The sequence below is a fragment of the Delphinapterus leucas genome, chromosome 1 (genome assembly GCF_059928025.1).
Source record: "Delphinapterus leucas isolate spDelLeu-1000000601 "Yukka" chromosome 1, BTC_Dleu_Yukka2, whole genome shotgun sequence".
NCBI classification, from domain to species: Eukaryota; Metazoa; Chordata; class Mammalia; order Artiodactyla; family Monodontidae; genus Delphinapterus; species Delphinapterus leucas.
Genome location: NC_143129.1, coordinates 143,902,748 through 143,930,031, shown reverse-complemented (window position 1 = coordinate 143,930,031; position 27,284 = coordinate 143,902,748).

Here is a 27,284-nt window from a genome sequence, read left to right as displayed (position 1 = left end):
TGAATTCATTGTGCCTTTCCATTATGTCCTGTTAAAAGGAGCAGTAATTTTATTCAACTTGATTTGGTGAAAGACAATAAAAAGAATAACGTAAACCTCTTTATGTGCTATACAAGGACATCAGTGACAAACTGGTCATTGAATGTCGTCAACTCAAAAAATATTTAACATTAGTCATACACAATAAAACTTGAAATGCCCTGAAACCTTATAACGTGCATATGAAAGAAACTTTATAGACATTCCCCAAATTTAATGATAATCTTGGAAATTTACATGACATTCTCAGTAACTAGTTGGACTGCTAAAACTTTTTCTAAACTATCCATAAAAAAAGCAAATTTCAAGGGTCCAAGCTAGAGGAAGAAGGGCTCAATGATCTTTCTGTTCCCTCTGTAGAAAATATTACAAAATTGTTATTGTATGAAGAGGTGATCAAAGAGTCTGCAGCCAAAAATGTAGGAAAAAAGCTAATTAATAAAAACAAAAATTTGGGATTTTATAATATGTCAGCTTTTAAAAATTTATAGCTTATGGTCATTTATTTTCTCATTCTAAGTAAATATTCAATCTTGAACCTACTTTTAGATTCATAATTTTTTATCCTTTTTCTTTAAGAGAGCCCCTATAGGAATAAACCGTATGAACCTTAGGCCACACCAAACTTGAATCAGCCTCTAGCAGGCAGGAAATTGTAGCTGTGGCTTCTGTGGCCCTCACTATGGAGGAACATGGGATGCAAACTTGTCCGTCAGGGCCTAGAGACCAAGGGGATAGGAATTCCTTGTGTAATGTACAATATAAAGTTTTTTATTTGTTGAAACAATTAGCTAATCCTTGACCAACAAGGCAAGAGTTTTACTATATGGCATCATCTGTGTATTGCATTAAAGAAAAAAGTCAGTTTATCTGTCCATCTCAAAATATTGTGTCTTCATTTCCTACTATACTGAGTTGTCCCCTCTAAATTCAGGTCTACTTGGAATCTCAGAATGTGACCTCATTTGGAAATAGGGTCTTTGCAGATCCAATTGGTTAGCGTAAGATGAGGTCATAGTGAATTAAGGTGACCTGGTGGTCCAGTGGTTAGGACTCTGTGCTTTTACTGCTAAGGGCCTCAGTTCAATCAGTCCCTGGTTGGAGAACTAAGATACCACAAACCATGTGGTATGGCCAAAAAAGAAAAAAAAAATAATTGAATCTGGTGTTCTTATAAGAAGGCTATGTGTGGAGAACAGAGACACAGAGGGCCATGTGAAGATGGAGGCAGAGATTGGAGGGATGTGGAAATAAGCCCAGAAATGCCTGTGGCCATCAGAAGCTGGGAGAGGGAGGGGGGATCCTCCCCTAGAGCCTTGGGAAGGAGCATGGCCCTGCCAACACCCTGATTTCATACTTCTTGCCTCCAGAACTGTGAAAGAATATATTTCTGTATATTTGAAGCCACCAAGTTTGTGGTAATTTGTGACAGCAAACCCAGGAAATTAATACATCTGATAAATGGTATACCTTGGGTGAGTGAGGGCAGGTACTAATGGTCAGTTTCCAGACAGGCAAGTGGAAAAAGCCCCTGTCCTCTATCCCTGCATGACTCTGCTGCAGAAACAAACATGCACGGTGATTTTACTATACATTGTTGCTGTATAGGCCATGACAGGGAACAGAGAGACACAGTCCTGACCTCATGGAGCTTACAAGTGGGCAGAGAGATAAGGTGTGGATAAAAACATGGCTGCTGGGGCTTCCCTGGTGGCGCAGTGGTTGAGAATCTGCCTGTCAATGCAGGGGACACGGGTTCGAGCCCTGGTCTGGGAAGATCCCACATGCCGCAGAGCAATTAGGCCTGTGAGCCACAACAACTGAGCCTGCACGTCTGGAGCTTGTGCTCCAGCAACAAGAGAGGCCGCGACAGTGAGAGGCCCACCCACTGCGATGAAGAGTGGCCCCTGCTCGCCGCAACTAGAGAAAGCCCACGCACAGAAACGAAGACCCAAAAATAAGTAAATAAATAAATAAAATTAAAAAAACAAAAACAAAACATGGATGCTTCCAGGAGAGAAAAGCAGACCAGGGATCCAGACCATGTTTTACACTGGGCTCCCTGTGGTGGCAAGATGGCAGGTTAAGAGGCACCAGTGGTGGGAGACTAAGACAACAGCAAACTAGAGAAGGGCTTGGGTGCAGCGAGAGGGGAAGAGAGAGGGAGAAAGAAAGGGACTTCCAGAATTTTCCATGAGGATGAAACTTTGAAGAGAGGAGAAAATGTCTAAAGGTGATTTTTCAGAAGGATTTCTGGGTAGGTGCAAGTTGTCTGACATTGTGCCTTTGACAAAATCAACAGGGCATCTCTCCATTGTTATTCAAGCTTTCAGAATGGGACTGTTGTTTCTTTGGTGTGGCACCTAATAGATACAGGGTTGTGGGACTTTCTGGCTTTGTGTGAGCTCCCCATGGACACAAATTTTGTAATGGAAGATGAGATGTGAGCTGGGCAAGTGAGGAACTACAACAAAGCAGTTGAGACTAGAGATGAAGACGTTCTAGTGGGAGCTACTCTTTGTCACCCTATGGTTCTCCACAACCTAATGCAAGCTCCTCCCCAAAAGGCAACTTGTAGAGATGCAATCATCTTTCTGGGGTGTTGTGATTTTACTGGTGCTAATATTTATTCCCTCCCCTCCCCTGGCCTACCAGCCATAAACAGGTAACAGCCAAAGCCCAGTGGCTTTAGAACATGTTCTCAGACTCTTTTTCAGTCTTCTCAAAGCTTCACAGAAACCCTAGCTTTCCATTCTCTTTCCATTCAGGTGTAACCTCTGCAAGCCCCTTGCAAACTCTTCCTTCTCATTAACCCTACTTTCTGCCCTGAGAGTTCATCTGACAATAGGATCTGAACACATCCTTAGTTGTTAATGTGGTATGTTATTTCTAAGACTTGTTTCTTATAAAGTACATCATGAAATTCAATCCCAGGGCCCAGGTGGTTTAGAGCATGTTCCAAATGGTCTACATATTTGAAAGCAAGCGGGACTAGTCTTAAAAAAAATCCCTTTACATTTTGGCCAAATCCCTGATATGCAGTTGGACCACATCATAAAAGACGCTCAAATGGTTATGGCCAATGTCAGTCGACTGAATCATCTCTCTATCCAAATGATGAGTCTGTGGGATTGGGGCTGTTCCCCAATTCAGAGACCTTTAGACTGCACACTTGGGTACCTGGGGAGTTGGCTGCAGCCACCTGCTTTCTTGGAAACTAAAGAGGAAAAAGCATCTGCCAACTGTGTTCCCTTGGTACTAGCCCTCACTGACTCTACACACAGCATTCAGTTGAAAATAAGCTCCCACATGATGTCAGAGTTGGGAAGAAATTGCATCCTGAGCATGGCCAGCAGTCAATTCTTGATATATATTTTTTGTCTTTCTCTTTTCTTTCGCAGGGAAGCATATTGTCTTCTAGCCATGGCTCAAAGTCCACAGAACCTGCACTTTCCACCTCAGCATGAAGTTGGTAGACTCTAGGTCCTTTCACTACAGGGTAAGAGGCTGGAGAAGGTTCGGCCCTGGCTCTGCTTCTTCTTTTTTTTTTTTTTGCAGTACATGGGCCTCTCACTGTTGTGGCCTCTCCCGTTGTGGAGCACAGGCTCTGGACGCGCAGGCTCAGCAGCCATGGCTCACGGGCCCAGCCGCTCCACGGCATGTGGGATCTTCCCGGACCGGGGCACGAACCCGTGTCCCCTGCATCAGCAGGCGGACTCTCAACCACTGCGCCACCAGGGAAGCTCCTTGGCTCTGCTTCTTGATGGTGATATGATCCAGGACGGGTCATTTTGCTCTCAGTCTTCATTTTCTCCATATGTAAGGTGAAGGTGGAAAGTCCAAATTGTGGATTCTCCACATTCAGTTGGGAAGGAGGCTGCTTTCTTCCAGAGAACAAGTGGTTCTGATCATATGTAATGTATTACCTTTTACTCTAGATGTCACTGGCAGTTTTAGCAGTCTAGAATGGTTCCAAAAGTCATCTATCTTCCACTTAAGCCAAAATAGATATTGAAAGAGCCTCTGCAAGGTCATGGTATCAGACAGCTCTGGAAGAGTCAGTCACAGGATATTCCACATGTAAATGGTGCCCCAGAGCTGTGCAAACTGGCAGTTACTGATGTGGTGGGAATCTCTATTTCTACATCTCCCACTTCTTTGATAAAGACACTAATCTCAGTGATTTCTGTCTCCAGGGACATGAGAGTGCTTTTGATCTACTATTTATTTTGCTAGGAAGGAGGAACTGCAGGGGTATTCCCTTGGCCTTAACCACTTGGCCCCTTCTTCATGGATTAGGAAGCCCCGGTGTATGGATGTGGATTCTGTGAGTTCCTGAGAATGTGTTTCCAACACTATACTCAGAAATCCCAGGATGGATTTGGAGTTTCCACTGATTTTGCCATGAAACAAAGTTGAGTCAAATTCCATTTATCACTTGAGCTCACTCTGCCTACTGGGCTGCAGTAGGTTCTGGTGCTAGGATTTAGTGTTTAATTACAGCCAGTGACTAGTAATTCCTTAGAAGTATATTTACTCTGTTTTTTTTAAAAAAAGCACAGGTACCTTGGGAAAAGACCAGGAGGAAGAGTTATAGTGCATATCTCCACAGTTTTTATATGGTTCACTGTATCCTCTTCAAGGGTACTTGGCCATCCCTGCATTCAAGAGAACTTGGATTTATTCAGATATGGATATTGTCTCAGGGACCGCAACAATATTAGTAACATAATATCTTAGTAACATAATATCTTGGTATCATAAAGCCTAAGATATGCCAATCAAGCAGGTCCTTCATGAGATGTGTTTATTTAGGGCCTAGGGTACCCAAGGGTCAATTGCACTCTCTACTCTTATCCCTGTAAGTCAGACACTGCAATATTGCTGCCTGTTATGATGACCATACCTAGTTTAAAACCACAGGTGAAATGCTTCTGATTGCCCTTGGTCTCACTGAAGTTCCCTCTTCTCAGTGAAATCAGTGGTTCCGTTTTACCTGGAACTTCTGCCATCAGCACCCCTGACCCATAGAGAGATGCCATCAAAGTACTTTTCAGTGATGCTGGCACTGTCTTCATCAATGTAGATCTTGAGGTCTTGGTAGGAGAGTGTGTTCAGATCAACACGACAATCATTGGTAGGGAGTGAGTGGGTCGCACATGATAAATCCACTCTAGCGTTCCTAGCCCTCAAAGCCTGTGGTTTCCTTCCTCTACTAATACCACAGGATTTCTAGAATTTCAACTTCCTTTATTTACATCGTTGCTATGTCCATGTTTCCATCAACAACTCCCATGTGCTCAAGCTAGACATTGAATCCAGAATCCCTGGAAGGATACCCTATTGATAACTTCAGCGAGATATATTATGTTCTTCTATTTTTGGCTGAAGCACTCTTAAAATCGATTCCTACACTTGTTCTCCAGTTTTTTAAGGCTTCTCATCTCAGGTTTGACTTTGAAATTGCCTCCTTTTCATCCTCTAAAGCTCTCCTGGATTTGATTCTAATTATAAGTCTGAAGACAATGATGGATGGAGGGGCGTTACCTTGGCTTCCTCTTGCAGGGCATCTCCCTCAGGCAAGGGAATAATAGATTCTCCAGCAATGAAGGTCCAGCCTCAACCAACAAGGATGAATTGCTGTTTCAGTTGCCAAATGCTCAGCATGGGCTGAAATTTCAAGGTACCCTTGAAACCATTTCCTGTGGTCCTTTGCAATTTCTAGGGAACCATTCCTTCTTAATCGGTACCCTAACTTTGACACTAGAGAGAACTGGTGTGATGATGCTGGGAATTCATTTTATATTTTACTTTGTCAATCCAAGGGTCAGGTTGAACAGGCTTTATTTCTGCCTCAGCCTTGTAGTTGTAAAATATGAGATTCTTTTTGCCTGGGCATGGAGGTTTTCTGGGTTTCAGTCCTTACCTTGAGTAGAGAATTTAGGGATTTGTGCTTGTCAGTCTCTTTCTTTGAGCTATTGATTGCTCTCCACCATTTGGTCCTCAAATGCCACATGCATGCTTAATGGCTAGTGTGATAGTCCTCCACACTTTTTTCTCAATGTGTCCTCAGGCAATAATTTAGTCATTATTATTATTATTGTTTGTTGTTATTGCATGCCATGAATTTCTAAGTTTTCACCCCTAGAAATTAATAGGAATTTGCCTGCCTTTAGCTTCCCTAGATTAAATAGGCAATTTAAAATCCCTGCCCCTCCTAGACTCCCCCTCCTCCCCCTCCCCCCTCATTCTCTCAGGCTTTCTGGACTGTGAGTCGTTCCTGAACACTTAGTTGCAAATAACAAAATGACTCTGGTTAACTTCTAACAGAAAAGTAATATATTGGAAGAGTATTAGTTAAAACACAGAATCAATGGGAAATTCTGGAGAACTAGGTTCAGAATGTCGGTAAGAACAAAGGAAGTGGGGTAGTAAGGAACACAACCAAGATCATGCCCTGGGCACGGATTGGTTAAGACACTTCAATGGCACCACCATTCCCACTGCTCACCACTATGGCCAATAGCCCTGTGCTGGTGCTGGACTCTTACAGCTGCCATTTCCACTGAAAATAATTTCCAAAACCACCTCCACATCTTTGGGTTATTTCTTTGAGATTCAGAGTTAGGTGGGATCATCTGAATGGCTGAGTTTATTTCACTGGCCCTTGTCTAAGCTTCCAGGATATGGGGAGAGGAAGGATTTCTGCTCTTCAGCTTCTACAGAGGGAAGGACATTGGATCTTACTAATATTCCATACTATGGAGAATTTCCCACAAGTAGGAAGAGGGCTTAAATGTTGGGCAGGGAAAACCAAGACAAATAAAACCAAAAATAGGACCCAAAATAAGACCACTATGATATTTTTCATTCATTCAACAATCATGTATTGAGTCCTCACTACGCAGGCTATAGATTTCAACCTACCAATAGAGGTAAACTACTATTACTTAGAGGTACCTTAAAAAGTTTTGCAAACAGTGAAAAGTTATCTGAGCAGTTAGCCATTACTCATATCATGCCAAGTACAATCGCACCTGTGGGCCTTTGCACCTGATGTTTGCTCTGCTTGGAAGTCTCTTCTTCTGGAGAGCCCATATCTAGGTCTTCACTTCCTTTACTTTTCTGTTGGATTGAGCTCTGTCAACATGGTTGAGATAGGACCTGCATTTCCCAGAATTCCTGTTCCTATAGTCTTTCTACGTTAGAATTGGCAAAAAAGGAACATGCATGAGATTTGGAAGGCTGAAAGGGAGCAGTGGACCTTTGTCTAGGAAAGTTGTTATGGGCAGCGTTGATGGACAGACAGAAGTGTTTTCACTCTCCTGTCGTCCATGCTCAGATCTTTGGCTAATGACCCTGTAGAGGCAATAGTTACATGGACACAATAGCGCTCCATAGACCTTTCCATGAGCTTTATTCACGGTCCACTTCAGTGGCTGTAAGTCATTGGCTTCTCAGAGTCCAGGCCAGCTGCAATTTGTCCGTTTAAGTTGGTCCTTTAGGAGTACTAATTAGGGGCTCAGCCCCAGCTGCCAAGCCAGATCTTCACCTTCCCCAGCTCCCCCTATATTTGTGTAAGGTCTAATTCCTATAATATTTTTCTTACCCCCATCATAGCAGGGTTCTGTTGAACCTAGATGGCTATATCTCTGCTCAAGGGTTGTCTAATCAGTGAGGCATCTTCCGACCACACTGTATAAAATTAGTGACCCCTCTGGCTTCAGTACTCTTTACTCTCTTTACTGTGCCTTACTTTTCTCTGTAGCACTTGCCACCATCTGATATATGACATATTCACTTGTATATTTCTTTGCTTCATCCTTCTCCCTGACTAGAGTGTAAGCTCCATGAGGGCAGAGACTCTGCCTGTTATGTTCACCGCTGTATCCTCAGTGCCTAGCACAGTGCCTGGCACATGCAGGTGTTCGACACAGATTTTGTATGAATGAATGAGTTTATTACTTTTACTTGTCTTATGTTAAATAAGGTTTTATTTGAAAAAAATTTCTGCTAAAAAAGTTTGTAATAGCTCTTTTGGATTTTGCTTTAGGAATTGGGAATATAGAGATGAACATTGTCTACTGACACATAGTAGGTGTTCAATAAACATTTGTTATATGAACACAAATGAATGAATAAGTGAATGAGTGAGTGAATAAATAGCTTTTACTTAAAGGGGCTCATAGTATCCCCAGATGTTGTTGGAGAATAGACCTTAAGAAAAAATATACCAGAGGTTCACAAAATATATTTGGACCAAATGTCAAATGGCCAAATGTCAAAATCAATGTCTGCTTAAAGCTTAATATTAACATCACGGAAGAGGAAACTTTGAAAGTCTAATCTTAAATGTTATTAAAAATTAATTATTAACCATTTATTATTAAAATTTCTAGTAGTTAAACTTTAAGAGTTTGGTAACAAAAGGTAGAAACAGTAATTTCTCAGCACTTCTAACTCTTATTTTTACTTAAACTTCTAGAAAAATTTTAGGTTCAAAAACTATAACATGCCTTTCCTAAAGCTATCTAGCAAAAGGACTCTTTCTTAATATTCATATTAAATATCAATCTATTTCCCTTCATACGTATTTGAAAACTTAAAAACATATGATTAGCTTTTATAATAAACATTGAATACTGCAGTATTTACTCTTGCAATAATAATTATACTGACATATTGATAGCCTATCACATAAAGCACAATAGATTTTTTTTTTACTTCTAAGTTACATCTAGAATGATTATCTATATTTGAAAATGGTTAACCAGATATTACAAATTAATTCAAAAGACTTTCCTTGTTGGAATTACTGATGTTATCAGATATGATGTTGACTTATGCAGTCATGCAATCACTGGTCACACATGAGTTCAGGGATACTAGAAATGATATCAAAAGAGTCAAAACCCAAGGGCAAGCTGAAGCTGAAAGGAATGTTTGGGCCAAAGCCTGAGACAGAAGCTAAGCTTTCAAGCATTCCTAAATGAATCCTTGCATTTTTACAGTACTTCATGTATTTGAGAATTTTTTGCAAACTCTTGTCTTCTCAACAACACTTTTGAGGGAGAGTGTAGACAGGGTAGCTATCATTTAGCCCATTTCATGAATGAGGAGACTGAGCTTCAGATACTTGAAGTGACTTGATGACATGGTAGGAGCCACCAGAGCTGGTTTCCTGACAGTATTTTCTGGGTTCTTTGCTCAGCGTCCTGTGTTGTGGGACCCTTCACTGTCTTAACCAGGGTTCCCTGAAAAGCAGAACACAAGACAAAGACTTGTGTGCAGGTAGTCTATTTGGGAATGGTCTTGGGGAACACTTAGGAGTGAAGGACTGCAGAGGGAGATGGGGCAGGAGAAAACCAATGCAGAGGGACACCACTGAGCTCAGCGCTACTTTGGACGGCTAGCGCTGGACCCCATGAGACTTCGGAATTACATCTCCAAACTGCCTGGGGGGAGAAAGGCAGAAGCACTTAAACACTTGATCAAGAACGACCCTATAGGCTTCATCCCCCACCGCTGCTTTCTGTGTTGCACAAACGAGAGTGCTTAGCGTTTCCCATGGACTCCCCACTACAAGGCAGCAGTGAAGCTCCTGTTGAGGAGGCGGAAGACTGATTCTGCTGTCACAGTCCCTGGGTTAGAATCCTGGCACTGTCATCTGTGTGACCTTGGGCAAGTTATTTAACCTCTCTGTGCCTGTTTCTCTGTCTGGAAAATGGGATGAGAGTAACAGCCACTTCATCATAGGGTTTACCTGGTTTAACACGTGAAAAGTGCTTTGAATGATGCCTGGTGCTGGGGAAATGCTCAGGGAGTGTTAGACGCCACTGCTGGCCTTCTCAAAGTCTGGGTTTAGGACCTGAGCTTAACTTTGGAAGCAGTTGGGAGCCCCTCACGTGTTGAGCAGTACACTGATGCGATCGGAGCTTGGTTTTAGGACAATTAACTTGCCAGCCTCTTTTGGATGTACTCAGAGGCCCCCAAACTGAAAGCAGGGGCTTTTGTGGCTGTCCAGGTGTGAAGGATCTAACAAATCCCACTGTCACAGGTACAGTCAACTGATGACCAAGTTCTCCTAAGGGTCAACAGAGAGATGAGAAGAATTCCTTGGTGTTGCCTACCTGGCCTCACTCCGCAAGGATACTGATATCAGACAACAGTATTTCATGCTTTAGGAACTGGAAAATAGAAGGAAGCCTGCTGTTTACATTATTTAGTAGCTTGGCACGGTTGAAGGAACTCAGGTTTAGACTTCTAGATTCTCATTTGTATCCTGCCTTTGGTGGCCTTTGGCAAGTTCTTTACCTCTCTGAGATTTATGAAGGTTATCGTCTATAAAATAGGGAAAATATGTTACACCTTAGTTCTTTTGAGGAATTAATGAGTCAGTGCTGTACAGACCCTGGTATAATGTGGAGCTCTCACTAGGCCTTCAATAAATAGTGGATATTAGCATATATATTATTATTACTGTTGTTAATATTATTTTATAGGACTTCGGTAAGGAGTAAAAGAGATGAGGAATGTAAATTGCCTAGGATGATTTGTATTTGGTGTCTGGTATGTAGTAGGTTCTTAATAAATAACAGTTTGCATTCGTCCTCCCCTCCCATTGGGCTGCTTGACCTTCCTCGGGGAGTCTGGGATGTTGCCAATGTCAGGCAAGGCTTATCAACCCCATCTCTGGTTCATGGTCCAGCGAAGTGTGAGTTTTCTTCTCTCCTTGGTCCTCTGGTGCCCAGGAGGACTTCCCTGAGGCAGTGTCAACAGCCCCTTCAAGGTTCGCACTGCCTTGCCAACAGAACTGCCTCTTCTTCTCAGTGACGTGCACCTACAGTTTCTCATGGATGCAAACCTATGTGATCTCAGCTGGATATGCTTCCCCTGCCCGTTTCCCTGGCCCGTCTCAGGACTGTTGAGACAGAACCCACTCTGTTGAAGTCTTTGCCGAACGTCTGAACAGCCGCCCACTTGAAGAATAAAGTCCATTTTCTATACAAAAGCAAGGACTAGCTTTAAGCACCTCTCTCAACTTTTGTGCATGGCTTTATATTTTTAAAAGTTCCTTCCCACCATTTATCATCTGTGTAAGCACATCTACTTATCTATAGTTGCTAAACAAATACCCAGTGGGAATACACAATTCTGTGTTAAAGTATCTGGACCTCGAAAAAGGGATTTTGCAAATTAACTCACAAGATTTAGATTGGGGAGTTGATTGAAATCAGTTGAAGCACTGAGAGCACAGGCAACCAGAGAGGTTAGTACAAGAACAAGTGCTCAGAGAATGAGACAGGTCAGCTTTCAAAGGAAAAAGTTTGCTGGTTTAGTCTTTTGTTTGATAAGTACTTATTGAGCAACTATTACATGCCAGGCATTCATCTAGGTGCTAAAGAAAAATAGGAAACAAATAGACAAAAATTCTTGTCCTCATGGAGCTTACATCCTAAAGGGGAATCAGAAATGAAACAAAATAAGTAAAATATATAGTGTGTTAGATAGTAGTAACTTTTAAAGAAAGAAATCAAGCTGGAGGGGGTTATAAATTGTTGGTGCTGTTGTTGTGGGCATTGGGGATGGCCTTGGTGGTGGTGAGAGAACTGAAATTTACCAAATGCTCTATTGGACATTGTCACTGCCCTCAGGGAAGTGTGGCAGGAGGTGTGGGCTGCCCACCAAAATGTATTCTTTTCTTCTTCTATGGTAATAAGCTTATAGGTAGGACAGATGTGGCAGCCAAGCCAGGCTCTGTATTTTCCAGCCCCATTTTAGAGTAAGGTGTGGCCATGGGGCTAAGTTCTCTCCAGTGCAGTGTGAGTAGAAGTGGCATCGGTCACACCACAGGGAGTACCTCCTGCATGTGTCCTTCCTCCCTGCCTTCCCCTGGGCTGGGATGACAAATACCAGAGGCGCCTTGGAAGGCAGGTGTTGCAGATGCCAGATCCAAGGTCGGCCTGAGTCCTTGAATGACCACATGGAGGAGAGCTGCCCACTGACCTGGAATACCCCCTCTTGGCTGTTAGTGAGAAAGAAATAAACATCTGTCTTGTTAGTGCCATTCTATTTTGGGGGTTTAGTTGCTACAACTGTTTAACCCTAACTAATACATGGAACACTCATGTAATGTATCTTTAAAACTAAATAGCATGGTTGATTGCTGCATTTTAGTCACATGTAAAAAGAAAAAGCTATGGTGGCAGAGAAAAGGAATGCTTAATTCTTTCAGCTTGGGTGGGTTAGGATCAAGCTGGGGGAGGTATGACAAAGGAGATGATATTTGAGCTGAGTTTAGAAGAATGAACAAGAATTCACTCTGGGGAGGAAAAGGGGAAAGTGCACTCTATATTGAAGTCACAGCTGGAATAAAAGCCCATAGGCATGAAAGTGCCTATTTTGTGTTAGCTGTGTATGTATGTGTGTTTTAACTCCTGTAGTCATGAAGAAGTGAGAGAACATGGCATAGTCCTAAGCCTTTGTTCTAATGATCTCAATTTGACTTCATATTATTGAATGTGGGAAGTATGATGTAGTAAAAAAAAAAAAATTGTATGTTTCAAAGCTAAACGTAGCTGTTGTTAACATTTCCAAAAATTTCAAAGATGACATTCACAAGGTTGTAAAACATGTTTGACTCTTTTCAAAGTGTCTGAGTGTTCTTACTTACAAGGCTCTAGATAGCAGGTTAAAGTGTGAGCCGGCTTCTCAGAAACTGAATTCAATCATAGCGGAGATGGTTTCTAAAAACAGATGCCTATAGTTGCAAAGGTACAATTAAAATGGTTAAAAGGATTACAGTTTCAGCATAGGCACAAAGGAATATGACCCCTTTCTAGTTATCAGACAATATAGATTATGTTAGTAGATACTAGAGAATGTGTATCTAATGTGTGTAACTCAGTGTGCCATTTCCTTTTGTGCTTGAAGCTACCACTTTCCGTGCTCTACTACTGAACTATGTGACAGCACTATGATAAGAGTCTGACATACTGGTAAGCCAGGTATTATGTGTCCTCGTTTGACAGATGAGGAATTTGAGGCACCAGAGCCCGAGTACTTGTTCAATTTCATAGGATTACTAAATTCCACGGCAGGAATTTGAGGAGGTCCATTTGACTCCAAAGCTGATTTTATTAACAACAACATTCCTTCTTTGCTTCTCTTGAACATCTACTTTTTATTTTCAGGCTATGTACTTTTAAACCCTGTCCAGGTTTTGGAGATATCAGACTATTATTTTTGGGGATTATGTGTTTAATCATCATGTTTTCAAAACCTCCACCAACAACAAGTATTCTTTTTCAATTCTGTCCTTGGGGGCCATGCTGACCTTTCGACAAGCCATAGTTTCAATATAAGTGTGTGTCAAGTGTTTTGCAATACAGGGCAATTTTTTTTTTATTTTTATTTTGGCCAAGCATTACCTTACTGGGTCACAGGACACCCAGATTATGCAGGATTTCAAGGCATCCATATATCAGCATAAATCACCCTTAAATCTCTGGATGAAACAAGGTCAGCTCAGTCTTAATTTTTTTCTCTAAATTTTGGGGTAAGTAGTTAAGCTTTGACGTTTATCATCAGGAAATTGGTGGTTTTCTTAGGAAAAAAATGCTTTCATAGTTTGTGTCATCTATCAGCATTGGAGGAGTGATAAGGAGAGGCTAACAGTGAGTGATTCAGTGTCAGCCACGTGTCAGATACCATGCTTATGTTCTTTTATTTAATCATCACCAATCAAGCCTATGAGGCAAACACTATTATTTCAGTTTTTATAGATGAGGAATCTGAGACTCAGATTTGTCCAAGGTCACCCAGCTCCTAGGTGGTAATTCTGGAATTAAACTGAAGCCCATCAGTTTCCATAGTCCAATATCTTTTCACCACAGGATGCTTGAGTGATTAGAATGAATTGTTCTGTTTAGACAAATTTCTCTAGACTACTGTCTTCTGAAGTCTGGAGTCATGAAATGGACTTTGTGGATTGTTGTTGACATTTAAAGTAATAGAATAGAGCAAAAATATTACAAGATGTTCCATACAATAAGGACAAGTCTTGTTTTGTGACACTTCTGTTTCAGGTCTATATACATAGATGTATTTAGTTGTGCCTGAGAATGTGACCTGACTGCCTTGTAGAAGTATTTTATCATAGGTTGCAGTCAAGAGTTCTCTATCATCCTTCTCTCATGCTCTGGTCCAGACACTAAATATCCTGTAGACTTCTCAAGTTCTCAGGTTCAAAACCGCCCTTCCCACTTTCCTTTGCAGCCCTGCTCCGCTTTCGGTGTTCTTTAGGGGTTAGGGGTGTCATGATTCAGCCCATCACGACCATCCTCAGTAACTGCCACTTTCTTAACTATCACATCTAATCTGCTTTTTAGTTATATCAAATTTACTTAGGAACTAAATCTTGAAATTCTCCTTTTCATCCCCTCCTCCCCTGCTGTTGACTTTGGAGGCAGGGATGCAGTTTACTCCAAACCCATATCCTGGGCAGCTAGATACCTGCAGACCCTCTTTTGTCTTTCCCTCTCCCTCTCTCTTTTGCTTTGCTGCCAGAGTGCATCCCTTGGATTCTGCACTTATTATTGAAGAATAATCTCCTTTGTGATCTTATTTAATATGGATTGAGCAGACAGCACATCTGACCATATTACCTTCCACCACCCTTGTTTAAAACCTTTCCATAGACCTCCTTGTTTAGAGCAGAGTCTCTGCAGAGGGGTACATATTTCTTGGGAAGTGCTCAAGGCAATGATTGGGGTGAAGAGGAAAATATTGCTTCCCATATTTAGTCTATTGGTAGAGAAATAAACATATATAATTTATAAAGATATAAATACACACATGTTACAGGCATAGACTCATTTCTCTTTTCTTCACAAAGAAGGGGATACAATCCAAACGTTTGGCCACTGTAGTATGGACCAGAGGTCTGAACGTTCCTTTGCTTTCCGTGCAAAACTCTCTGGTGCCAGTTTCACTTTCCAGATTCATGTCTGGTTGTCTCCCAGCCCTTTCTCTCTTCATTCGTACTCTCTGATCCTGCTTACTAAGCAAGCATATTTTCTAGATTTGAAGATGTACTTTTTTCACATTCTAATATTTCTGAGATGCACTTGGTACTTATTGTTAAAATAAATTTTCCATTAGCCAGTCAGGGAAGTAAGTTGTGATAGAGTGGTCCCTGCCTCTGTGTGTGTGTGTGTGTGTGTGTGTGTGTGTGTGTGTGAACATAGGCTCCAAATCTATTACTATATTTACCTCTCCTGTCTTTGAAAATGCTATCATGCAAGGACCAATTCCTGTCAACGGCTTCCAGCCAATTTGTGTGTGTGTGTGTTTTAAAGAACTTTCTAATGCAGGGATATAAAATAAATAGTAAAAGAATATAAAAAATGTTAGCAACAGTCATTTATGGATAGTAGAATTATAGGTGGTTATGTTTTCTTTATACACTCCTATAGTCAAATTTTGTATAGTTCTTAGATAGTACTTTTTATTATCATACATTTCATTTGAACAGAATATACTATGCACATATTAGGTATAAAGCATAATAAAACAAGCACTCCTGTACCCACCCCTCTGTTTAAGAAATAAAAGCTTATTGATGCTTTTGAAGTCCCCCAGTGTGCTCCTCTCCAACATCTTTAATGGTTAAGAGGGAATTCTTTCATATATTTGGAAAATAATGCTTTGTTATTTATATGGAACATTTCTCTATTAATTTATGGCTTGTATTTTCTTTTCTTTTTCTTTTTTTTTTTGCAGTATGTGGGCCTCTCACTGCTGTGGCCTCTCCTGTTGCGGAGCACAGGCTCCGGACGCGCAGGCTCAGTGGCCATGGCTCACGGGTCCAGCTGCTCCACGGCATGTGGGATCTTCCCGGACCGGGGCACGAACCCGTGTCCCCTGCATCGGCAGGCGGACTCCCAACCACTGCGCCACCAGGGAAGCCCCTATTTTCATTTCTTTTTACAAGCTCTTTTGACAAACAGAAGCTTTTAATTTTAATGTAGTCACATTTATCAATTTTATTTATGTATTTATTATGGTTAGTGTCTCCTGTCTTGTTACAGAATCTTTCCCTTTACCAAGATTATAAAGACCTTTTATACTTTCCTTTAAATTTTTAAAGTTCTACTTTTTACAGTGAGGTACTTAATCCACTGGAATTAATTGTTATGTATGATGGGAGATAGTCTAAAATTTTATATTTTTCCCCATAATTTATACCGAATATTCCTATTGCTGTTTATTAAATTGCTGGTCTTTCCCCCCTATCTGCAGAGCTGCTTCTGCTATGAAGTAAGTTTCCACATATTCAGGAAGGTATCTTGGCTCTCAACTTTTGAATCTTGATTTATGGGGGACAATAGCCTGTCATTTTTATTTTTTATTCTATCTTTGACTAGATTTGGCATCGAGATTATACTAACCTCATAAAACTAGTTGGGGAATATTTCTTCTTCTGTTCTTTGAAAGACTTTGTACAGTATTGGAATTATCTGTTCCTTGAGAGTTTGGTAGAATTCACTTGTAAAACCATCCGTCTGAGCCTGGAATTTTCTTTGTGGGAAGATTTAAAACAAGTCTTCAGTTTCTTTAATGGTTATGGTAGTATTTAAGCTTTTCATTTCTTTTTGTGTCAGACAAAGTGGATGAATCCCTAAAAAATATAACATAATAAAACTAAGAGGTTAATATTTAGCATTGCATAATTCAATTAAGGGGAGGAAATTTATGAATATTATCAAATAGCAAATGCAAATGAAATCCTGCTATTCTAAAATACGTCTAAAAGTTATACTGTCATAAAGGTATAAATGAGGTCAAGGCGTGCGTAAGTTGTGAGTCACTCTTACGCTATGCATAACCTCTAACGTCTAAAAATGATTCAGAAGTATTTTTGGATGCTGAATATATAAAAGATACAGGGAAATTGATGGTGATATAAAGTGTTCTATAAAGGTGGGGACACATATATGCTATTATGGGTATAATTTTTATATGTGTTTATTTAGTAACACATCTTTCCTTTTTATCCCCCCTTAGGAAAGTATAATGAGTGGCATGCATGAAAAACAATGTACTCTTGGAACCAAGGAAATATCATCCCTGTTATTTGTGACAAAGTCTTAATTTTTCTCATATCTATGCTTTTGAGTAAGCAGTTTCCTCTCTTCGTTGCCTGGTGAACTTTTTAAGACGGTTTAAACCAATGTCTTGTGTGACAACTTTCTGAATGTTCTCCATGTCTCTATCAAAATTAGGAGTAAAACAGAAGTTTCTGTTCTGATTTATTGAGTCATTCTTCACCATTGGGCTGTGAGCCCCTTGGGAAGGGGCCACATCCTAATCACTTCCGTGTACACTATGGACAGTGCAGTGTCTTACACATAGCAGGCAACTGCTTTTCAGGAATATTTATTAGAAGAGCAAGCTGTACTTATGGTCATCTCCCACTTCCTTGCTTCGTTCATACCTTATCTGTACGGAATCAGAGATCCACGTCAGAAATGAAACTGTGTGGAAAATCTTAGCAGATCATTTATCTTCCTCCTTCTAAATCCCTCATTATCTGGCTATTCAATTTGGTAGCTGGAGGGTGAGGGGGGGGTCGTGGCAGTCTTTTGTATCTTTCCTGTTTTCACTTTGAGAGAGGTCTCACTTATTCTTGTCTGGTCTGATGCTATTTTATTTGATTCCCTTGGGCCTCCAGTAACCAGACCTGTGGTGTAGTCTTACACCTAATTAGACACTCAAGCAGCAAGCCCTGGCCTCTGCCATTTGGGGGATGATTTATTTTTCTTTGTTATGCTCAAGAAAGGAGAGACTACAAAGTCATTTGAGAGGTCAACTATTCATGTCCTCCCACCCCCTGCCTCCTTGGGCACTTCTCTCTGGAGGCCCTGCAGTAGATGCGGGTGGGTAGAAGGGTGGTCTCCCACTGAAGCATTCAGAGAGAGACAGGGTTATACCTTGGTCCTCTGTCGTGCTCCCTCAACATGGGTCTGATGGCATCACTCTCCTACTTAAAATCCACAGCTAGCTCCACAAAACTCTTCAACTTGTGCAGACACCCCTCAGGGCCCTGCCTCTGCTTTGTTCCCTAACCTCACCTCTCAGATGACGGATTCATGGGGAAAATGCCAGGCAACTGGAAAATTGTGTAGTTCTTCAAACACAGCATTCCATTTCCCATTCCCAGCTATGAACATAGTTTTCTTCTGCCTGGAATGCTCTTTCCCTGCATCCTCTCCCTCCCCATTCTTCTTCCAGTAGTCAGCTCCGTATGACTCTTCAAAATTCTGTCTTTTTCTCCTCCTCCTGGAAGCCTTCCATGATGCCCCCCCCACCACCACCACCAGCCTGGGATAAGTTCTATTCTTTCTTATTCTCAATACATCCTCTTGCCCCATTACTTAAGCACTTGTATCACATTTTATTGTGATTGTTGACTTATACAGGTCTTATCTTCCCACCAGAGTATAAACTCTTGGAAACTAAAGTAAAAATGCTGTCAGTGCACGTAACAGAGTGTCTTGTACAGAGTAGGTCTTAGGTTAATATTCTTAGGAAATGAATTAATTAATCAAAGGGGAGTGAGGGGAAGGAAGCCCAGATGTTGTATAAGATGCAGGAGCAGGGCTGGGGAGAGGCCAAGCTGACCATGAAGCGTTGGACAAATGGGGAGGCACACTGTCCAGGGTCCACGGGGGTGCTATTTACAAGAGCTCCTAGTGTGCCTTTTAGGAGAGAAAATGACTGGAGCCATTGGGTCTAATGGCTGATCCCAGGGCCAGGATCACTTTTAGTGAGAAATAGTGGAATAATGGCAACCTCATATCCCACAGTTAAGTGTAAATACTGGATGGAAAAGGAACTCATTTCAAAGGACCAAGCTGGTGCATCAAGTTGGCCTTCGACACAGGTCGGTGGTCAGCGAGGAGTGAGAGACTGAGCAAAATTCAGGGCAGGATCTTTCAAATTCTCTTCTATTATGAACCCAGGGAATTGAGTAGTGTTCCAAGGGAGACGGGGACTGTGGAGAACTGAAAAATGAAATTGGGTTAAAGAGTGGAGCCACTGGAGATGCTACTGGGTACCAGAAAAATCGGAAATTTAATGTACATGGGAGGAGGGTACTTCTCCACACCAGGATGAGAGGAGGATCCTTGTATGTAGTGACTGTTGGGGTGAATGGATAACCTTCTCGTAATGGTCACCTGAAAATGGACAACACAGCCTGGCAAGACGATCCAAATTCCTCCTAAGATTCAGCCATGGATGCCATTCCCTATCTTAGTTCTGAGCAAGTTCTTTGACCTGTACTTCTACTTAGTTCCAAGCTGCTTCTGATCCTGCCTGTCTCTGACTTGATGAGATTCTTCTACTTGCTCAACCTGCCTCACTTGGCTGATTTGATCTTGGACCCCACTTCCTTGGTGCTGATCCCAGGGTCTCTAGACAATAATTCTGGTAACCCAGCCGATGACCCTGCCTCTTGTTGTCTCTAGCAAACATCCCTGCCAGTGCACCCCAATTCCAGCCCACCCTTTCTTTGTGCTTTCTTCTTCCCCTCTTCCCAACAGACTTTGCAGTCCTGTAATTGAAAACCAGAGACAGAGAAATGACTTCATGGCAACACAGATGATGTCACAAGAGTCCCTAACCTGTTCTCTGAGCATTAAACCTCTTCTGAGGTTCCTGCTGAAGGAGGGGACATGGCTGGCCATGTTGATGCCACACACCCTACCTGGCCACCACCAGTTGGGGTACAAGTGGGGAGCTGATTCAAGGGCAGTTGTGTATAGGAGAGAGCAGGGACAACCAGATTGTCCCTTGAGAGAGACTCAAAGCACATAGTCAAACAGTGGTGAGTGGTTGAATTTGAGGTTAGTTACGTATTGTAGCCAAGCAGAGAAATCTGGAGGGCAGAGAGGGTTGGGAGATTCTAACAGGTTCACATAGAAGCTGAGGCCCCATGATACTATTGGTGCCTGTTGATGTTCTGTGAGGTCCAGCTGTGTTTTGTTTCCAGCCAATGTCTATGTAGTTCCTTTCCTGCCATTCTGGTTTTTGTTTTATTTTGTTTTTGCTTGTTCAAGTATGACCTATTGTCTTTGCAACCAAAGAGGCCTGCCTGGGGATGGGGATGCAGGGTGAGGTGGAAGGCTAGTAGTCAGGGGGGCTGGAGCATCAGAACTGAAGTTGGATGGACATTTGAGATGAACAGGGGGAATTTGAGGAGGAATGGTTTGGCAGAGGGCGGATGCCAAGGACAAGTGGAGAGGAAGACTGTTGTGGTCTTTTGGGACCAAGAGAGCCACCATCAGGCACACCCTGATTAGAGAGGAAGGACTGGGATGGGACTTCCATGCTGGATCTTGAATCATTTCTGGGACCCCTCTTCTTGACTATCCCCCAATGCTGGATGGTGTGGGTAAGCTCTGCACAAATGTTGGTATTTAATGTGCCAGGTACTGGTGCAAGAGTTTAACATGCAGTAGTAATTTGTTAATTCTCACAATATTTTGAAGTATGTCTTATTATATTTCCATTTTACAGATGAGGAAACTGAAGGTCAGGAAGGCTAAGCTGCCTGCTCCAAATCACACAGTGAAAGTGGGGGAAACTGGATCTGAAAGCAGATGTGCCAAAGCCCATGCTTTTTAGCCGGACTTAGTGCCTTCTTCACCCATGGGTCACAGCATACTTTGGTGTAAGCCTCTCTGATGACTCTCCTGCTTTCAAACGGCTGCTCTAAAAGGGCACATAGTTTCCCATGCCCTGCTTCCCTTTCTATAGCCAGGTCATGCTGGATCCAGGAGGTGCTTGCAGACTGCTCTCAACAATTGCTGCCAAGAGGCATTACCCAAATGTGAAATGATTTTCTTTTGGAGCAAAAATACATGAGTAATAAGAACTGGATTCCAAAAGCAACAAGCACCGGACTATTTTTTGTTCTTGAAGAAATGTTAAACTTGAAAGAGCAAAGCTCTTAAATTGCTTTTTGAAGTTCAGGCTATTTTTTAGCCTTTCAAACTTTAAAGGATGAGACTAGCCTTTAAATATGTGGGGTGCATAGAGTCTTGTCACCCTGGGAAGAAAGAATGATACACAGAGTAGCACAAGGGAAGCCGAGACGCTTTTTCTCGGTTATTCCAATCGCCAGGGTAGCTTCAAGCTTCTCAAGGGAGGCAGGAAATTTTACTACAAATTTAATTTATCTCACTGTAATTTCAAAAGCTGTGGTTATCCCCTGAGGTAGCATGGGTCCATTGGAGCTACTTGCTTGCAGAGGGAATTTGGCCAAGATCCTTATTTTTGTGGGGCTTCAGTTGCTCCTTCTGCCAAGTGAAGACGATTGTACCCACACCACAGGGCCACTTGGGAGGGGAGATAAGATAAGGGATGTAAAGGCTCTTGACAATGTAATGGCTCTTTAAGTGTAGAGGGTGATTATCACACATTCTTCCTGACCATGTTTTCTATTAAGGATGTGGTGTTGGCATGCAGAAACGGCAGCAAAGGACATTCATTCATTCAAGACATAACCGTTGTCATCTACTATATATTGCTCATCATCGTATCTGAAGAGCTTAACACGGTGACTAAGACCGATACAGAGCCTTTCCTCACTGGGCTGGAGTCTGGCTGGAGACACAATTCATTATGTGAAGAAGCAGGTAATAATGAAAGATCCTGACATAACTCGAGATGTAGAGGAGTGCTTGGAAGTGTCTTCTCATTCAGACTTGGCGAGGAGAAAATGCTTTGTACTCTGGTGCTGTTAGGAGCTGAACTGTGTCCCTCCAACATTCATATGTTGAAGACTTAACCCCCAGTACCTCAGAATGTGACTGTATTTGGAGATAGAGTTTTTTTAAAGGCACTGAAGGTAAAATTAGGTCACGTGGGTGGGCCCTACTCCAATATGACTGGTGTCCTTCAAAGAGGAGGAGATTAGGACACAGATAGGCACAAGCACAGAGGAAAGACCAAGTGGAGTCAGAGGGGAGATGGCTGCCTGCAAGCCAAGGAGAGAGGGCTAGGGAAACACAGCCCTGTCAACACCATGATCTTGAACTTCTAGCCTCTGGAACTGGGAGAAAATAAATTTCTGTTTTTTAAGCCCCCCAGCTGGTGGTACTTTGTTATGGCAGCCTGAGCAGACTAATATAGGTACTAAGTATACACTCAACAAATATTTATTGAATGAATGAATGAATGAAAATGAGACTTAGCTGAGCCCTGATCCATGGGTAGCAGTTAGCCAGGCTAAGGGTATGTGTAAGGGAGAAAGAGGCATGGGCAGACTACTCCAGGCACAGGGGGCAGTATGTGGAAAGCATGGGGAACAAAATGTGTTCGGTACAACTACAGCATAGAGAACATAGAGGGTGGAGGAGATGAAAGCGGTGGGGCAGTCAGGGACTGGTCAAGCTGGGCCATGTAAGCCAGGCTAAGGGTGAGAATCCCTCCAGGGGGCCCTACTGCCCCCAGATAAGATGCAGTTACACATTTTTTTTTTTTTTGCGGTACGCGGGCCTCTCACTGTTGTGGCCTCTCCCATTGCGGAGCACAGGCTCCGGACACGCAGGCTCAGTGGCCATGGCTCACGGACCCAGCACTCCATGGCATGTGGGATCTCCCCGGACCGGGGCACGAACCCGTGTCCCCTGCATCGGCAGGCGGGCTCTCAACCACTGCGCCACCAGGGAAGCCCGCAGTTACACATTTTATGCGTGTGCTTTTACATAACATACAATTCAGTGAGGACTGTGACCCTAACTACCAAAGGTCGGGTATACGAATTATTTCATTCAAGCTTCACAACAAACTTATGGGGTTCTATTATTATCCCATTTTACAGATGAAGAAACAGAGGCTCAAAGAAATTAATTAATTTCCCTCAAGACAAATGACTAGGAGGTAACAGAGCAGGGCTCAGACTCAGTTTAGTGTACGGCTGTCAGCACTGCAGTTATACCTCTCTGGGATCTACGTGGCTCTGGTCAGGGTGCCTCTCACTGGGAGACTTGGGTCCTCAGAGTTTAGGTGAGAAAGTTGTCAAGAGTGAAGGCCTTCTACTTGCTGCAGGGGTGTGTGTGTGTGTGTGCGCACGCGTGTGCATGCACGTGTATCCCTGTGGCCGGATTACATGAGAAGAGGCTTCTGTGGACAGCAGGATTGGAAGTAAATCTTCCTGCCATGTGTGCTGTCAGGGAACAGGGAAGATGCCCCGTCCCCAGGCAAAGTCAGCAGCAACTTCACTGGAAAGTCCATTGTAATCTGGGACAAGAGAGTATTGCCAGGACATCAGCGGTCACCTTTTTCCTTTCTACGTGGAAGCCTCAAGCACGTGGCATCTCTCCTCATTCCTTCCTTCTCCTAGTGGGGAGAGGAACGCCCCTGCGATGGTGGGTGTGGGAGGCTGCCTGCCTCCAGGGAGAGTGTGTCCTGGTCTGTTCTCAGCCATACCTAGGCAGCCTGTCCTGCTGGGAACCAGAAGCTTCCAGCGCGCCCCTCCTCCCCCCACCCACCCTGTGCCAGGTGGGTGAGTTTAATTTCGGGCTGCAGTGTTGTTGACTGGCCCTTTGACCATATCTCACACCATGTGCTCCATTTATCAGTGTAAAAGCTAACAGTTTTCTGTATATCTGCCTGTCTCCCAGGTTTATCTTAGTTGGTCTGAATTACAAGAAAAAAGGTACATTATTTGCTTATATCCTAAAGTCGGAATGCACTGGATTAATAACAAAGAGGTGCTTAATGTGGGTGAGGGTCGCTCAAACAATGGAGGGCGGAGATGCTCTGGCTAATTCCCCACCTGTGCATTTCCTGTCACCTGTATGCATGTGCCAGGGTTTTTTTTTCTGGAGAGAGTGGGGATTTGGGGAGACTTTCAGCTTGTAAGCCACCTGCAGATTGATTTTTCAAGTATTTTCCCTGTTAAATATTTTTGATATTTTTGTATAAAGAATGCTGATGAGAAAGTTGGATGACGCACCGACAGTTTTGTAAAACTGTGAGCTCTGTGAAAGGCAGGGGGCGGAAGGGAGGGTATTATCTATTATCTCTTGCCATAATAAGGGTGTCTAACAAACAACCATAAAACTTCAATGCCTATGATAATAAATAAGCCTTTCTCTGTCAGGAGCTCACTGGGGATCAGCAAGGCAGCTCTGCTGGTCTCGTCTGGGCTTGCTCACCATGTTGGGGATTGGCTGGCTGATGGTTGATCCAGCATGGCCTCCACTGGGTTTGCTGGGGTCACCCTGCCCTGCTCTGTGTGTCCCTCATTCTTCAGCAGACTAGCCCAGGCATGGCCTTCTGACAAATGGCAGAGGTGCAAGTGAGCAAAGGGACACATGTGGTGCCTCTGTGGCCTAGGCTCGGAACTGGCACACTGTCACGTCCACCTGGTGATAGTGGCTAAAGTGAGTCACGTGAGGGTGTGGGAGATGTACTCTACCTTTTAGAGAGAAACTCCGCAGTCCAGAAGCTTAGGGAGGAGTAAAATAGAGGGGGCCTCAATGCGATCAATCTAGCACAGCAGGGGAGAGAGGAAACCCTGGTGAAAACAAGATACTATTGATGCTTCATACTGGCCCCCTCACCACAGGGTGACCTGGATGGAAGAGTACGTATACCCCCTGCCCAGGGCTGCCATCCGCCAGGATGCATAGTCTGGCTTTGTGTTGGGCTGGTGTTCATTGTGATGGGTCAGTGCCTGTGCTGCTCTGGTTGTTGAGCCTTTTGGATATCCCCTCCCTGCATCCACCACTAACAAACCACATCTTAGAAGTTTTTGATCGTTAAAGATTTCTATTATCTTTGCCCTGCTAGGTTTGGGGCTATCTCTTCTCCAGCATGGTTTCCTCACACTATGAGCAGAGTTGTTTTTCTAAAACACTCCTAACCCTATTTAAATCCTCTGTGGATTTCCGTATTCTGTCTATTACCCGTTCATCCACAGCCTCATCCCCCGTGACTGAGATGATTACAGCTGTTTGTTTTGAACCATGGACCTTTAGTTGTACTGGACCCTCTGCTCAGAAGCCCTGCCTAATCTCCCCTTTCTATCTCACCCCTGTTCTACATCCCTTCAGGCTGTGGCTTAGGCATCCCATCCTCCAGGAAGTCTACCTGCCCTTATCCCCAGCCAGGTGGAATGAGGCTTGCTCCTCGGTGTTAATGAGGCCACCCATGGTTCCCTTAGCACAGCACTTACCACGCTCTGCTATTATCCTCTCTTTGTCTGCCTCCTGCTCCAGACTTGAGCTTGGGGTGAGGGGGCGGCAAAGACTCAGTCTTATTTGGGTTGGTATCCACAGCACCTCTGACAGAGCCTGGCACACTACAGGTACTCACTAATTTGTTTTGTTTTGTTTTAGAGAAAATAGGTATTTACACAATTTACAATACATATCAAGTAAAGCACAAACTATTCCTCCATTCTCCAGTGTGCCTATGAGCACACACACACACATGCAAACACGCGCACACACACGCACACACACGCAAACACTTGCACTCTCCTTCCCCTTCTTTCCCACCCCAATTCTCTTTCTTTCTCCCTGATGCATGGCAGTACACACATACCCAAAGGGTTCACACAGGGTGCTAAGTAAAGTAATTGAAAGCTTCTGCTTTGATGTTTTTTTTATTTCAGGAAGCTACTTGAACAGAGTGTAATTACTGCTGTTAATAGCAATAATTTCCCCATAATCTGGTTACATGTCCTATTTCATTTTAACGATCAGAGCAGCTGTCTTTAAACAAGTCTGGACGGGCCTCTGGGGACAGAGCTTCCTGAGGCATATTCTCCTTGGTCTAATTACTCCACTGCTGGAACGTGTCTGAGGAGGAAGCAGAGGGTGGGGTCACAGTCCTCCCTTTCCCCCCACCCCGGAGTCTTCTAGAACACTGAACTTCCTGGCGCTTTTCCACAGCAAGTCCACCTTGCCACAGGAGGAGAGGCAGGTAGGGTTCCAATCTCATCATCTCCCTTACTCCGAGGGGCAGTGAGATGCTTTCCGGAGCCAGGACCACAGCTGCAAGGGAGCATGCTTCCTTTTCCTTCTCTTCATAGGTGGCTGATAACATGAGAAGCCACCAACCATATCAACGCCTTGCAGCCTCTCAGATCTTTTTTTTTTTTTTCTCCTTAAAACTTGCTTTACAGGAGGAAATGAGGCCACTTCAGATGGTTTCACTTTAAAACAAAACATAGGATTCTATGCCCTGTGCATTTGCTAAACATTTACTGAGGCTGTAGCTGCCAGCTCACTAGTTCGGCAACATCTGTGCATGCTCCCTTTGGCTTCCTGGTCTGGAGTTTCCTCCCCAGGCATGCTGTTTCATTTAATACCACTAGCTCTGGAGCCATCCCCACCTACATTTCGGTCCCTTCTCAGCCACCCCTTAGCATCTGTGACCTTGGAAAGTCCCTGCATCTTTTGGCATCTCTGAATATTAGTTCCTTATTTGTAAAGTGTGACTAAAAATACCTGTCTTGTGTGGTTGACCTGAGGATTAGGCAAGGCAGCTGCATACATACAGGTAGTAAATGATTGCTTCTGGTCCTTACTTTATGGGCAGTCTTAGTGGGAGAGGCTTAATGAGCTGTTTAAACACACCTGGGCAGAAAATGCAACTTTCAGAAAATCCATTGAGACAGGAAGCATGGCCCTTTAGGAAACAATGGATTTCAACTAATGTTCATCTTTCCCAAATCACAAAGGAACAGAGATGACCCACTGGTCATCAGGTAGACTCATGTGGGAGAGAAAAGGATACCTTTGGCATTTTCCCTTTAGCTCATTGTACCTACCTAACAGCTGTTTTCAATATGTTAACAATTTAGGAAAACAGAATGATACCTTGGAAATTTTAGTCCCACAGTTAGGAAAAGACCTGCAGGAAGAGAAGGGTTGTCTTTAATTGGGTCATTTCATTTGACCCATGGTGGGTTTTATTTTATTTTATTTTTAAATGAAATAAACCTTTAGAAAAATTATTGTTCTACACACACACACACACACACACATATATATATATTTAATGCACACTTCCTGGCTTTAAAAGGGTTGGTTCCATAATTGAAGCAAATATAAAATATATAAAATGACAAATGGAAACATATGCTGGCACTACCCATGGTGAGTTCTCTTTTGACAAAAAGTACTTCCAGGAACTATTACAACATTTTCAGGCCATGTGAG